The following is a 13,709-nucleotide window of genomic DNA, read 5'->3' on the forward strand; positions in this document are numbered from 1 at the left end:
CCCCCCCCCCCCAGTGCATTACATGATGTTATGGTGTGGAATACTGATAGCCAAAAATCATAAATCCATGACATTCCACCCCTTATTCTGCATCACTACATCATGCTTAACACATGGGATTACAGACTGCACTCCCCCAACATCAAATTCCCTTGTGGTACACAATGAACATCCCCGTTTCTCTGCATCAGCCACCAGGTGGACCCAGGTCCCTGGGCAAAAACTGTACCACGGAGAGGTTTGCCCTTCCCAGAAGCTGGAAAAACCCAAACTGCCTTTCCTAACATGTTCTTTACATGTACTACAGGGACCTTATCTCCCTCTACAATATGTAGGGAGCTGGATTGGGTAGGACCATCTCGACTGACCGATCCTCTGGCGTTGACCAGCCAGGTGGCTTCTGCCAAATACTTCTCCCACTGTTTAAATGTTCCGCCACTCATTGCTTTTAACATGGTTTTTAACAACCCATTGTAGCGTTCAATCTTACCAGAGGCTGGTGCATGATAGGGGATATGATAAATCCACTCGATGCCATGTCCTCTGGCCCAAGTATCCACAAGTGAATTTTTAAAATGAGTCCCATTATCTGACTCAATTCTTTCCGGGGTGCCATGTCACCACAGGATTTGCCTCTCCAGACCTAATATGGTGTTTCGGGTGGTGGCATAGGGTACTGCATATGTTTCAAGCCACCTGGTTGTTGCCTCCACCATGGTGAGCACATAACACCATTGCGAGATCGTGGCAAGGTGATATAATCAACCTGCCATGCCTCCCCATATTTGTACTTTTGCCATCGCTCTTCCCCCCAGAGAAGTTTCATCCCTTTATCTTGTTTAATTGTGGTGCTTGTGTCACAGTCATGAATGATTTGTGCAATAGCATCCATACTTAAATCCACCCCTCTGTCTCTGGCCCACTTATATGTTGCATCTCTCCCTTGATGGCCTGAGGTCTCATGGGCCCACCGAGCCAGAAATAACTCATCCTTGTTCTGCCAATCTAGGTCTATTTGAGCCACCTCAATTCTGGCAGCTTGGTCTACTTGATGGTTATTTCGCTGATCTTCTGTAGCTCTACTCTTGGGCACATGAGCATCTACATGACGCACCTTTATAACCATATTTTTTGTTCAGTTAGCAATATCTTTCCACAGTTCAGTAGCCCAAATAGATTTACCCCTTCTTTGCCAGTTATTTTGCTCCCACTGCTGTAACCACCCCCATAAGGCATTTGCTACCATCCATGAGTCAGTGTAAAGATAGAGCACTGGCCACCTCTCCCGTTCAGCAACATCTAAGGCCAGATGGACAGCCTTTACCTCTGCAAATTGGCTTGATTCTCCTTTCCCTTCAGTGGCCTCTGCAACTTGTCGTGTGGGGCTCCACACAGCAGCTTTCCATCTGCGATGTTTTCCCACAATACAACACGATCCATCTGTGAACAGGGCATATTTCTTTTTCATTTTCCGTTAGTTCATTGTATGGTGGGGCTTCTTTAGCACGTGATACCTCTTCTGCTGGTGGTGTTCCAAACTTTTTACCTTCAGGCCAGTCCATGATGACCCCTAGGATTCCTGGACGGCTGAGGTTCCCCATCCACGCTTGTTGCATAATCAACATAATCCACTTACTCCAAGTGGCATCAGTAGCATGATGGGTGGAAGGAACACCCAGTTCAGCACTGGCAGTCGAGGTGCCAGAAGAAGCTGTGTTTCAGTACCGACTACTTCAGAAGCAGCCCAAACCCCCTCAAACGCGGCTAAGATCTCCTTCTCAGTTGGAGCGTAGCCCTCCTCCGACCCCCTGTAGGCTCGACTCTAGAATCCCAGGGGTCGGCCTCGGGTCTCTCCTAAGGCTCTTTGCCACAAACTCCAAGTGGGGCCTTTCTCTCCAGCAGCAGTGTAGAGGATGTTCTTCACATCCTATTCCATCCGTACTGGCCCCAGGGCCACAGCATGGGCTATCTCCTGTTTAATTTGCTCAAAAGCCTGCTGCTGCTCAGGACCCCACACAAAATCATTCTTCTTCCATGTCACCTGATAAAGTGGGCTTAAATGAGGCTGTAGTTTGGAACATGCATTCTCCAAAAACCCACTGCGCCCAGAAACGATTGTGTCTCTTTCTTATTAGTGGGCGGAGATATGGCAGTGAGTTTGTCGACCTCATCTGTTGGGATGTGACGACGGCCATCTTACCACTTCAAGATGCCCTGGATTTGGCAGCTTTGGTTAATATAAAGCTGGTTACAAACAAATAAGTGAATATGTTATCAGTTAGCATATCAACAATAGTCACAGGTGATGAAGATAAAAAACAAAACAAAACAAAACAAAACAAAACCCTAAGTTTTATCCATAGAAGAACTGGAGAAATTATGTGTGATGCATCTTAAGAGAGGAAAAAATAAAAAAAAATAATAAAAAAAAAATTATCATGGACTTAAAAATTATTGCAAACTTTTAGTTGTATCAAGAAGGTGTGCTACTCATTGGAGTGGCAGAGAACTTGAGGAAATACTTGACAATGTCTCCAGGGGAAAGAGAAGCTCTTGACAGACTGTACACCACATGAAAGAACTGAAAACCCAACTATCCTATATTTCATGCCTCTGGGAAAGGGTTTCTCAACCTCAGAAAGAGGATAAAAGGAAGCCTAGTTAGGGTCATTGCTTTTGTTGTCATAGACTGAGTAAAATGACAGATAGAGTATAAAAATCCACTTATCATTATAGGTAAAAAATAAGCAAAATAAACTAAAATTGTTTTGTGTAAAACATTAAAAAAAATGTATATACTGGCTCTGTATATATATATAACATATATATAAAAATGTATATATATATATCTGGTTTCTCATATATAAATATGTAAATATATATATGAGGAGCATATGAGGAGCATGTTTATACTACCTTTAAGGACAGTAAAAGCCAACTATCCTCCTAAACTTCCAGAAACAAGAAGCAAACACGTGTGAATGCCTTAACACCCCTGCCTTCCCCTCCTACTCCCTCAACTGTCACACACATGAAAGCCTTACCACTTAAACCCAGTGTCATGGTTCTATGTTTTTTGTTTGTTTGTTTGTTTTTTATTTTGGGTTTCAGTATTCCACATCAAAACATCATGTAGTGTACGGGGCATTAAAGTGTCACTGCCCCAATTCCAGGTACCTATCCCTGTACATTACAGCAGTCACGGGATCTGGCCCTTCCGGGTGGAGGGGGGGGGCGCTCTCTTGCTGCCTTGCAGTGGGTGCTGGAGGGTGCTTTCCTAGCCGTTCCAAGCTGTTCAGGTTTGAATCGGTCCCGGGAACTCTCTCTCTCTCATCTTGTCTGATTTATTAATCTCAATTTCAATTAAATTTTACATACTGTGTTATCTTGTATTCCAATATTATAGTAAAATAAGTTTTCCTCCATAGATTGTTGCCGCTGCTCTTTTCCTCCCTTCCTTCCTTCCCATTTTTGTGGGACTGGGGTGGGGGGGGAGGGCAGAGGCCTGCCGCCCCTGTCACGGACATAGATTGATCTAGTCAACTCCGTGACACCCAGTACATACATTTGTGTTTGTACTGTAAGGGTGGGGGCAATGTATATGCAGAGACGTACTGATTCTTGTAGAACTGTCTGAATGAATGATCAGTAGTTTAAATCCTTGAGAGTCTGATCAGGCATATATATTGCACAGCTTTGAAAATTTTAGAAACGTATTAAGGTTTACGAAAGCACAAAATAGTTCCTGAAAGTCCATTTTCAGAAGGCTGTGCATAGTACTGTATTACTAGAGATAAGAATAATATGGAAATAGAAAACAAATCATCCATGCCTCACCTCAACTCAAGGATAGAATTACATAGTTGGAATAAACCACATTTTTGTGAGTGCTTATCTCCCATTTATATATTTTATGAATGTATATTTGAACACTAATTCCCATAGTAGAAAATTCCCATAGTAACATAAAAAATCATCAGAGCCTTTACATACAAAGCAGAAGGTATAATAGTCTGATAAATAAATAGCTTAAATAAAGTGAAATGAAAATGATAAAACTGAGTTCAAGGGAACTTCAAATGATTTATAACAGCTGAAGTTCTTGATCATAGAGTTGAAGCATTCTCAGTTAGATTTAACTATATTTTTCTCAGGTGGTATTCAAACTATTTTTCCTCACAATCTCTCAGCTGGAACATTTCACCTCCAACAACAATTCTGCAGGCATTTTCACCTGAAGATGGCCTTTGTGAAGATATATATTTGTATCTGGCAAGCAATGCCATTTCCTTTCAGAAACATTCTAAGCTTTTCCTTAAATGTCAAAAGAAGAGCACAAAACCAAACTGTTGCCAAACCCAGACTGTCTGCACGAATGTCACAGTGAAGTATGCTACATACATACTGTATGTGTATTTTTTATGCATGTCAAATTCTGTCAGGTTCACCTTAAAGAAATGCTGTATTTTAGAAGCAGTTACCTGTGGCCTACAGTAAAATAATATTTATGCTCTGCATGGGTCAGTAGTTACAAGAGTTTACCACTATCAGAGTAAATAAATGTTTTTTGCACATCACTGTTTCCTAGGTTTTAACTCATTCTAGGGTTTGCTATTATAAAATGACCTTATTAATAATTTTTTCAGTTACATTTATCAAAACAGCTATTTAACTTAATTATATATATGGTTCCTATGTGACTTTATTTCTTAATTTTTTATGTACCTTTCATATGACAGAAAAATTGTCTATTTTCATTAATCCATAGCTGAATGCAAGACAAGAACATCTTAAGTAGAGAAGGTCTGATAAGCCTCAGTCCTGAAGATGCGCAAACAGTACAAATTTGGTGGCCTGTTACTGGTATTGGTATTACCATCTTACAGGATAATATTTCTTCACAATCAGGGCATCAGGAGCACAGAATGCAGATAGTCAGATGTTATCTTTCAGTCAATACATACACACAATAATAGCTCTTTGGATATGCATTCTGTGTAATGAGCTGTTCATGATTTTCCTACTTAGGGACTCTTAAAGAATTGTTTCATGATATACAAAAAATTTCTGAAGTCCCCTGGATGTTGCCTTAGTTCCTGCCTCATCATCATATATATATTTCTCCATGTATATAAGCCCTGAACCATGGTGTTTGGAAAATAAATCTGCACAGATGGTGCAGGCAAACACAAGGTCCTATGTTTGAACCGAAGTAGAAGAATATGAATCAACTTCTGCTCAAGTCTTTTTTTGTCAGTGTTGGCATTAATATATTATAATTCGCTAACATAAAAAGCTCCAAAGAATCTCACTAAAAATTTGTAAGCCTTTCACGCTAGATCTGAATGACATAGTTTTACTAGGGATCTTGTCTGCTTGTAACTATTTGTGTAGAAAGGTGAGGTCCAGTAGACGCATAGGGATAGACTGTGTCCTTCTTTCAGATTATTTTCTAAAGAGAGCTGCTGAAGGACCATGATCATATCTTGTCAGTAGATAGAATAATTGGGAACTTTTTAGTCACTGTTCTATTACAGTTAATCTTGGCAAAAGCTCTGCGTTTTCATTAAGCTACCTCCAGAAATACAAAGAACTGAAGTCCTTGTCTTTAGACAATTGCAAGGACATCTACTACTATTTTGAAATTCTCAGTGGACCAAATATTAAAAGACCAATATATTAGAAATTGCCAGTAAGGATTCAGTTACAGAATTATAAAACTGTCACCCAAGTCTGGAAAAAAAGTTGCTATCCTAACTCTGTACTTATATAATACAGGAAAGAACTAAAATAGGAGTTGAACTGCCACTGAAACTTCAATCAGAAATTTGTATTTGCAATTTTTCTTTTTTTTTTGTCAATCACTAGTCTTCTCAAAATAAGCACTGATTCTTAGCTTAGAAATATTTCTTTGAGTTACACGAATAAAAACAATGCAATATCCCATAAAATGTCTAAGAACTGATTAGAAATTGTTTTGCACAAAGTGAAACATTTGTTCTCTACGTGGAAGTTTTATAACTAACTTAATAGCTTGTTACAACTTTTTCTGTCCCCAGAACTGCAAGAAATTGCCATACATAACAGAACCTGTATAAATGTAATGAATATTTTTGAAATAATAGTGAATTATAGTCTTTCTTTTCCCCTTCTTTAAATGTATCATACATGACATTTTCATCTGGTTCAATGAGGTCACATCAAATTATGTAACATCATAAAGTATGTTTAATCTAATGAAATGTGATATATGCACAATCTCTCTGCTTAAATTTTAAAGTAATAATTTAAAATAAGAGAAAAAGTAAGAATCGTTATATTTCAGTCTGTTTTTCCAAATATAATTCTGCTTTCCTGTAGTGAACTGATGTCCCTATGTTCTCAGAGTTGGTAAAGGTACTTAACGCAAGCTAGTTACAAAATAAAATAGATAGATAGATAGGTAGGTAGGTAGGTAGGTAGGTAGGTAGGTAGGAAGATAGATAGATAGATAGATAGATAGATAGATAGATAGATAGATAAAAGGACTATTTCATTGAAATGCCACTTACTTTTTCTTGTAATGGGTCTTGACAAGGAAATATTCATGCTGTGTGACTTTGAAAATGCCCTTTTCTGGCAGGCAGTCTTTCTGACAGCACTACTGTTTGCTGGCTTTAAAAAACAGGAACAGTGGCCAATTTAAAGTCCAAGGAATCAACCAATTTGAGATGCACAGGCTCCCCGTGAAGTAATTATTCCCTTGGATGGACATACTGTCTTCATTATTCCATAAATTTGGTGAATTTAAATGTTCTATCACTGATGCACATTCTTTGCACTTTTGATAACATATGTGGTGTGATTGACCAAAACAGAAAATGCAATTGTGTCTCTGAATGCATAGGGTGATATTTCAGTCCACAGGGATGAGAATGGAGAAAACATATATACTAGTATTAAATCATGTCCTGCGGAGATGAGCTGGACATGTTTAAAGAAAGAAAGGGAAGTTTTCAATAGTCTTTGAACAGGGTAGTTTACAGATATGAGCATATGCTTTACTCATTTCTTGTTCAAAATATAGATTCATTCTCTGCCTCCTTTGAGATGTTTTCATATTTCCTACTTTCCCCAGTAGCTGGTATCTTATTTTCATTCAAATTATTGGTTAACCTCGGTATCTCTGTAACAAGAATTTTGCTTAAGTGTGCTAGGGGTTCTTGTTATCTTTCAGAAAATGCTACATATTTTTATTCTTTCTAAAATATACTATATGGAGCAGCAATAGAAGGCTAAGGAAAAATATCAAAGGAAAAAGAAAATAAAGCAAATTTCTATGTTTTGCAATGGTTATGAAATTTTTCCCTGACATTCAACAGGGGAAGAAAAAAAAAAGGATTTTTACTGTGCCTTATCGTAGATGTTTTCTACTGATCAGTCAATTTTGTTTTTGTTTTTGTTTTTTTGTTTCTCCTTAATCTCTACTATCAATACACACTCATCCTATAAAGTGAGGATATAACAATTGATACATCAATTTTCTGAGACTGGAATCCTCCTCCAAAGGAATGCCAACAGAAAGAAAATGAAAATCTTACTCAAGAACAGGATGTTCTGACTTTTATATTTATTTACATTGTAAGCCCTTATAGGTCAAAGCTTTTGCAAAGGACATTTTTTAAACAGAGATCAGACCAACCACTCAAAAATTAAGCCTTATAAGTGTTAATCAAATTTGCTTCTGAACCTGTTTTCTAATCTAGCCTTGTCATACATCCACTTCATTTCCTCATGGACATAGATTTGAGATACAGAGATATCTAGGAAGGGAGAATTCTTGCCACTATATCATCACTATTTTGTGCTTTTTACTGAGCACAGATTAGACTGTGGAAAGTGCACCATCAACATTTTCTCAGTGCAGCTCTTCCATAAGATTACAAGAAACTTTGAATTCCATCTCCATCACATGAAGAAAATATCTTATAACTTCTTGAATATGAGGACCCGGTAACTTTTTTCTCTTACAGATCAGAAATTTCTGAAGAATGAGTTAGAATAGATATTAATAGCTATGGACTGCACATTTTTAGATCTGTTGGGATTATACTTGAATTTATTCTATTGACTATAGGATAGGATGGACACTTGAGATCAAGTCAGATAGGGAATGCAAATTTGTATGACAGAAAAATACTTTTGTTGGACAGAAGACACTACTTCCAACGACTACTATGCTAGACTCTACTGAGACTTTTGTTAAACAGAAGGAGAAAAGAAGAAACAGACACGCAGACAGATGATATGATAAGTCTGCCAACTGCTTCTTCAGTTCTTTTAATAACACCTAAAAGTAACAATCTGCTGTCTAGCTAACACTATCCAATCATATTCTGTTACTTTCTCTGTGGGTGTGCTGTGTCATATTAAAATAATTATATGTAAATCTGTGGTCTGGATGATCTGCATTTGATTAAAAAATAAACTAGTTTTGCAAGATACATTCAAGTCACAATTGGTTCAGCATATTACTACATTATGCTATAAGTTCTGATATCATAGAATCACAGAAAAAATAGCAAATTCTTATGTGAGAGATAGGAAATTGAAATACTCATGATTGTGTTTGAAACATTCAAACGGCTAAGTGGTGACACAGTCCTAAGTAAAGTTTAAATGGTACTTTAAATGTTGTCTATATTTGGAAATTCACTTCGACATAGTTTACACAATGGGTGAAGTGGGAAAGGACTTCTGGAGGTCATCTTACCCAACTTCCTACTCAAGCTGTGTCTCGCTCCAATTTATAGGAGGGAGAGGAGGTTCTTTTATTATCTATATACCCAGCGTGAGATTAAGAAACAACGGTTCAAATGTTGGTCCGACCAGTTTATTACAAATCTTAATCAGGGGAAATGGGGAAGGGGAGGACGGACACTATTATGAATTAGGGTAATGGGGAAGGGAAGGAAGGTGATAGAAAAGATAGAAAAGAAGCAAGGAGTCTTTATAGGCAGCAAGAGGGACACAGTCACCACCATGGATCCGGCGAGGTTCATAGTTCAGTCTTTGATCTTCAGTAATGGTGGGTTGTCAGGCAGAGTTGTTCTATTGACGGCGACGATGAAGGATGATGATGACCATAGTGATGATGGCCCCTTTTCAATAGTTTCAGAGTGGTTGAGTCAGTTGTCCTTTTAGTGGCAGCTTCTGGCTCTGGGATCTCAGCAGAAACTCCTTTGTTCCCATCTTCCGGGCCTTGCCAGCAGATAAGAGGGAGCAGGGATGCCCATCTGCATCCTGTTTCTCACAGAACACGATGGTATCGTTCCCCAATTTTCTCACACCTAGATGGAGTGGTTTAGTCACAGGCCAGATCTTCCGCCAGTAAACACTGCTGAGTACTCTCATCCGCTCTTCTACAGAACAAGCAGCTCTGGAGAAAGGGGCTTTCAAATGTTCCCAAAGCGATATCGATTGTCACACAGTTAGCACCCATCAGTTGCCTCCTCAACAAATCACTCAGAGTCTTATCACAAGAATACCTCAGGAAGCAAGCTTTGAGCCAAAAAACAAAGAAGGATTCTCACAAGCTGGGACACCAAGAGCAGGTTGCCCAGGCCCATGTTTTTTAAATGCCTCCAAGGAGGGAGGTTTCATAGCCTCTCTGGGCAACGTTTACCAGTGCTCCAGAACCACTGTGGAAAAAAAGGACTTGTTTCTTATGTTCAGACACATACTTCTGCACTTAAGTTTGTGCCCATTGCTTCTTGTTCTGTCAATATGCATCACAAAAGAGCCTGGTCCCATCCCACTGTATATTCCTTTTAGGCACACTTGTATTTATGAGACTCCCCTCAGATTTATTTTCTCTAGACGACAGTCTCGTCTCTCTCAGCTTTTCGTCATAGAAAAGATGCTACAGTTCCTAATTATCTTAGTGGCTCTTTGCTGGACTGTCTCAAATGCATTCATATCCCTCTTGTTCTGGGGGGGGGCAGAACTCTATACAGTACTCCAGGTGTGCCTATACCAGTGCTGAGTAAGGAAATACATGCAAGGATAATATTGTACTAAAACGTTTTGAACAAAGCAATGGACTTGAAGTTTATTTGTCAAGTACAGTAGTTCAACAGTATCTGTTGCATAGTGTAAATATGCTCAATTTTCCTTAGTAGTTGTCCTGCTCCAATTTATAGGAGGGAGATGAGGTTCTTTTAATATCTGTATACTCGGCATGAGATTAAGAAACAGTGGTTCATATGTTGGTCCAACCAGTTTATTACAAAATCAGGGAGACAGGGAAGGGAAGGAGGGTGATAGAAAAGATGGGAAAGAAGCAAGAATTGTGTAAAGCGGGGTTAGTCACCGCCAGGATCCAGCAGCGGTCCCGTGTCATGACGTTTGAAGGTGCAAGGCAGAAGCAGTGGGGGGCGGGGAGAAGCAGTGTGGCCGGCCTTGGGCAGCAAGCAGGTAGCGGAGGCAGTCGCAGAGCCAATCTTTGAGGAAGCAGCAGCGCTCAGGTTGCAGGCCCAGAAGAATCTGTCAGCATGCAGGTATCACTTCATAAGGAATTGATAGTCAGGAATCCTGCCCTCATGGTTTTCGGTTCCTCTTTTATCCTCCTTGTTCTCTTGCCTACATGACAAGGATGGGCCTTGAGCAAGAGTCATTGAGTACCCTCTGAGATGGCCATCATCCTGAGATAAGTCCACACAAAGGAGCACTTCTCAGCTATTTAGCTGCAGTTCATCTCGCTCTCGTTGCCCCTGGCCTTGTCCATCTGTGTCCTTCAGACAAAGGATTTCACAATCTTTGCTCGGGACTTGTCTGTACTTGAACAAGTCCATCTGTGTCCCCAGCAAGCTTTGAGATACAGACGGTAACAGAATAATATCTTACACCACCCCGTGACTCAAAGGTTGCTTTAAAATGGGACACAAATGATCCACAATGGTGAGAAAAGGATAGCAAGCATAAAGGTAAAGGAGGGAAGGGGGCAAGGAATCAAATATATATAATATAATCATTACAAATGATTTCTCAGGCTGGGCCCTGATGTGCTTGACTTCCTCATCAGTAGAGGAGGTTACAAACTACATAGGTGATACAACACATTTTATAAAACACAGAACCATACAATTAACAAACATAAGAGTTGCAGCAGCACACAATATCAACTTGCCACAGACACCACTCGGTGATACCTCGGGAGTGGTGACATGAATGTTACATGATGAATAAAAAGTAGAAAGTGAAAAGAGACAACCATACATTTGGCAATAACCAATAACAAATAAATATAACAGAGATACAACATTACCACCCACAACAACACAAAACATAGTACTTTTGCAACCAAAATACAAAATGTAATCAAGAGGTATATTCAGTATTCTAACATGATCAAATTTTCAATGTTTCTGTCACAAAACATTAGAGTCCTTTCTGTGTTCAGTCAAGGTCCACAGGACCTGTAAAATAAAATGAGACACCAACTTGCCCTTTTTTGGGGGCTTTGTTAATATGGTTAAAAAATGAGGGAATGATACAGCAAGTGTTAATTTTATATTCCTTCTTCGGGGTGTCTTTGGCCTTCCAAGGATATTTGTTAAGGTATCCCATTAAGGTTAGGGAAACCAGCCTCAGGTTAGCTGAGCCAATTGACACAGGCTGGCCCGGGAGATAAGTGTTTCCCTTTGTTGTCATCTTTCTAATGCATCTACCCTTCACCGCCCCCACCCCGCTCACTTGGGAGGGGTGGAGACATCAGTTTTCTAATGGCTTGGATAGCCGGTCAGGTTCCCTGGGAGAGGCCCTAGGACCTGGGTTTTGCTTTCCTCAAGATTCTCGAGCTTTTGTTCTGGCCACCATTTAACTAATTTCTCTAACCTATCTGTTGTCAATCCATCCATCAAATTTCGTGGAATACCCTTTTTCCAGCCTAGAGTCCAAAGTCCATTACGTTTATGGAAGATATTATGCCTACCGATTTTTACTGGCAATGAGGCCTTTCCAGACCCACTGAGTTTTGGACTAGGTGGCCTGGGGGCAAGACTGGCTGCAAACCTTACACCTCTTGGCTCAGATTTACTGGGAAAAGAAACCACCGGCCCATATTTTCTTCCATAGTTAATTAACTCTTGGGCTACCTATCCCCACGTCCATACTTTTCATCCTGACTGCAGATGGTTGGGGATCACAGTTTCTTCTAACACTGCCCAGGTTCTTTCTCCCTGTGACATAGCTTGTATCCTTGCTTGTAATTGTATGCCTATGGGTTTCAGTGATTCCAGAAGCCCTCTAATTAAAGGGGTCATTCTCTCAGGATCAACGGGCATCATCATGGATGATTCATGATGTGGCTGCAGCTTTCTATCACACATCAGTTGGAGACAAGCAGCCTTTTCAACGCTCTCTACTAATTGGTCAGTTGTTCCAGTAATGGCAAGAGAGTCTCCCCGTTCTAAAGGGTTGAGACCATCTGCCCAATAGGCAGCCCTTTGTGTTAATGACCAGGGAGCACGATTATTACCGGTAGTTAAAAATACTCCTGGTCCCCAATAACCTTCTGCATCCGTTTCTGTTAACCAAATCTGGTCACCACCAGTGAGACTGACCCTCCATACACATTCTGTCTCTGATTCCTTTGGAGAGCGGCTAAAGTCCCTTTTCAATTTTTCTAGCTCAGTGGCCAAGAACGGAATTTCCTTAACATTCATTTGAGAATCTAGATCCTCATTGTTATTGAAGGTATATTCGGTTTTTATCAAGGGACGCAATGGGGCTACTGGGGCTTCTAATTTGTTTAGTCTTTTCTTTATTTCTTGTAGTTCCTCCTGAGGAAAAGTTTTTTTCTTGAGGCAAACTATGGGTGACAGTATCGCTAGTATCCTTAGATGTTAACAGTTCCTTGAAAGCCATCTGCAACAAAGCCGAATTACTTTTCTCTCTTTCTAATTGTTCCTTGAGATTAACTATTTGGTTCTGCAGAGTTTTTACGAATTCTTGTGTAACTCTAACTGATTCCTGTAGTGCTTCTATGGTTTGGAGTTCTGCCGAATGCTTTTCATTTCGGAACTCCACGACAGCTTTTAAAACAGCCCTGAGTACGGCACGAACAAACAACTTTCCTTTTCCAGCTCGAGTACGAGCATTCTTTTGCAGGATACTAGTACGGTCCGAAACACTGCAAATTATACGAGTTCTGTGGTGCCCAATCCATACCTGATAAAGAGGGTCGAGCACCATGTTTTTCTAAAAGATCAAATAATACATCTTCACTTTTCATACTGGCAATGCTGTTACTCATTTCTTAACACAATGAAAGATCTACACTAAGGAAGGAGGAGGTACACATATTCAAAAGCTCAGTTACTCCTTAGCAGGGAGATACACCACACCTAAACAAATGCAAATGCTCCAATCAGCCTCCCTTTTGCTGAGGGGAGCACACAAAGACAAAAGGCTAAAAAAAAAAACTGCAAACACCACACCTAAGTTACAGTTCACTCCTTGCAACTCCAGGAGGTGCACACAGCTCAAGCCACTCCTCCCTTTCTTTGGGGGAGAATAAAAAATGTGAAGCTAAAGCAACACTTTCTAGGTTTCAATACAGTAAATAAAACTTCTTGGAGAGGCACACACGTTTAAGTCACAAAATATTACTTCCTCACTTCCCCAAGAGGTGCGCACACACACACACACACACACACAAAGTTCAAGTT

General features: G+C 39.9%; 1 pseudogene; it reads right to left on the reverse strand.

The window, feature by feature from the left end:
- Positions 1 to 11,759: 11,759 nt before the first annotated feature.
- LOC122177197 lies at positions 11,760 to 13,273 on the reverse strand (annotated as a pseudogene).
- Between the last annotated feature and the right edge of the window lie 436 nt (positions 13,274 to 13,709).

Source organism: Lagopus leucura, unplaced genomic scaffold (genome assembly GCF_019238085.1).
Source record: "Lagopus leucura isolate 7727_CA_CO unplaced genomic scaffold, USGS_WTPT01 Super-Scaffold_100001, whole genome shotgun sequence".
Taxonomy (NCBI): Eukaryota; Metazoa; Chordata; class Aves; order Galliformes; family Phasianidae; genus Lagopus; species Lagopus leucura.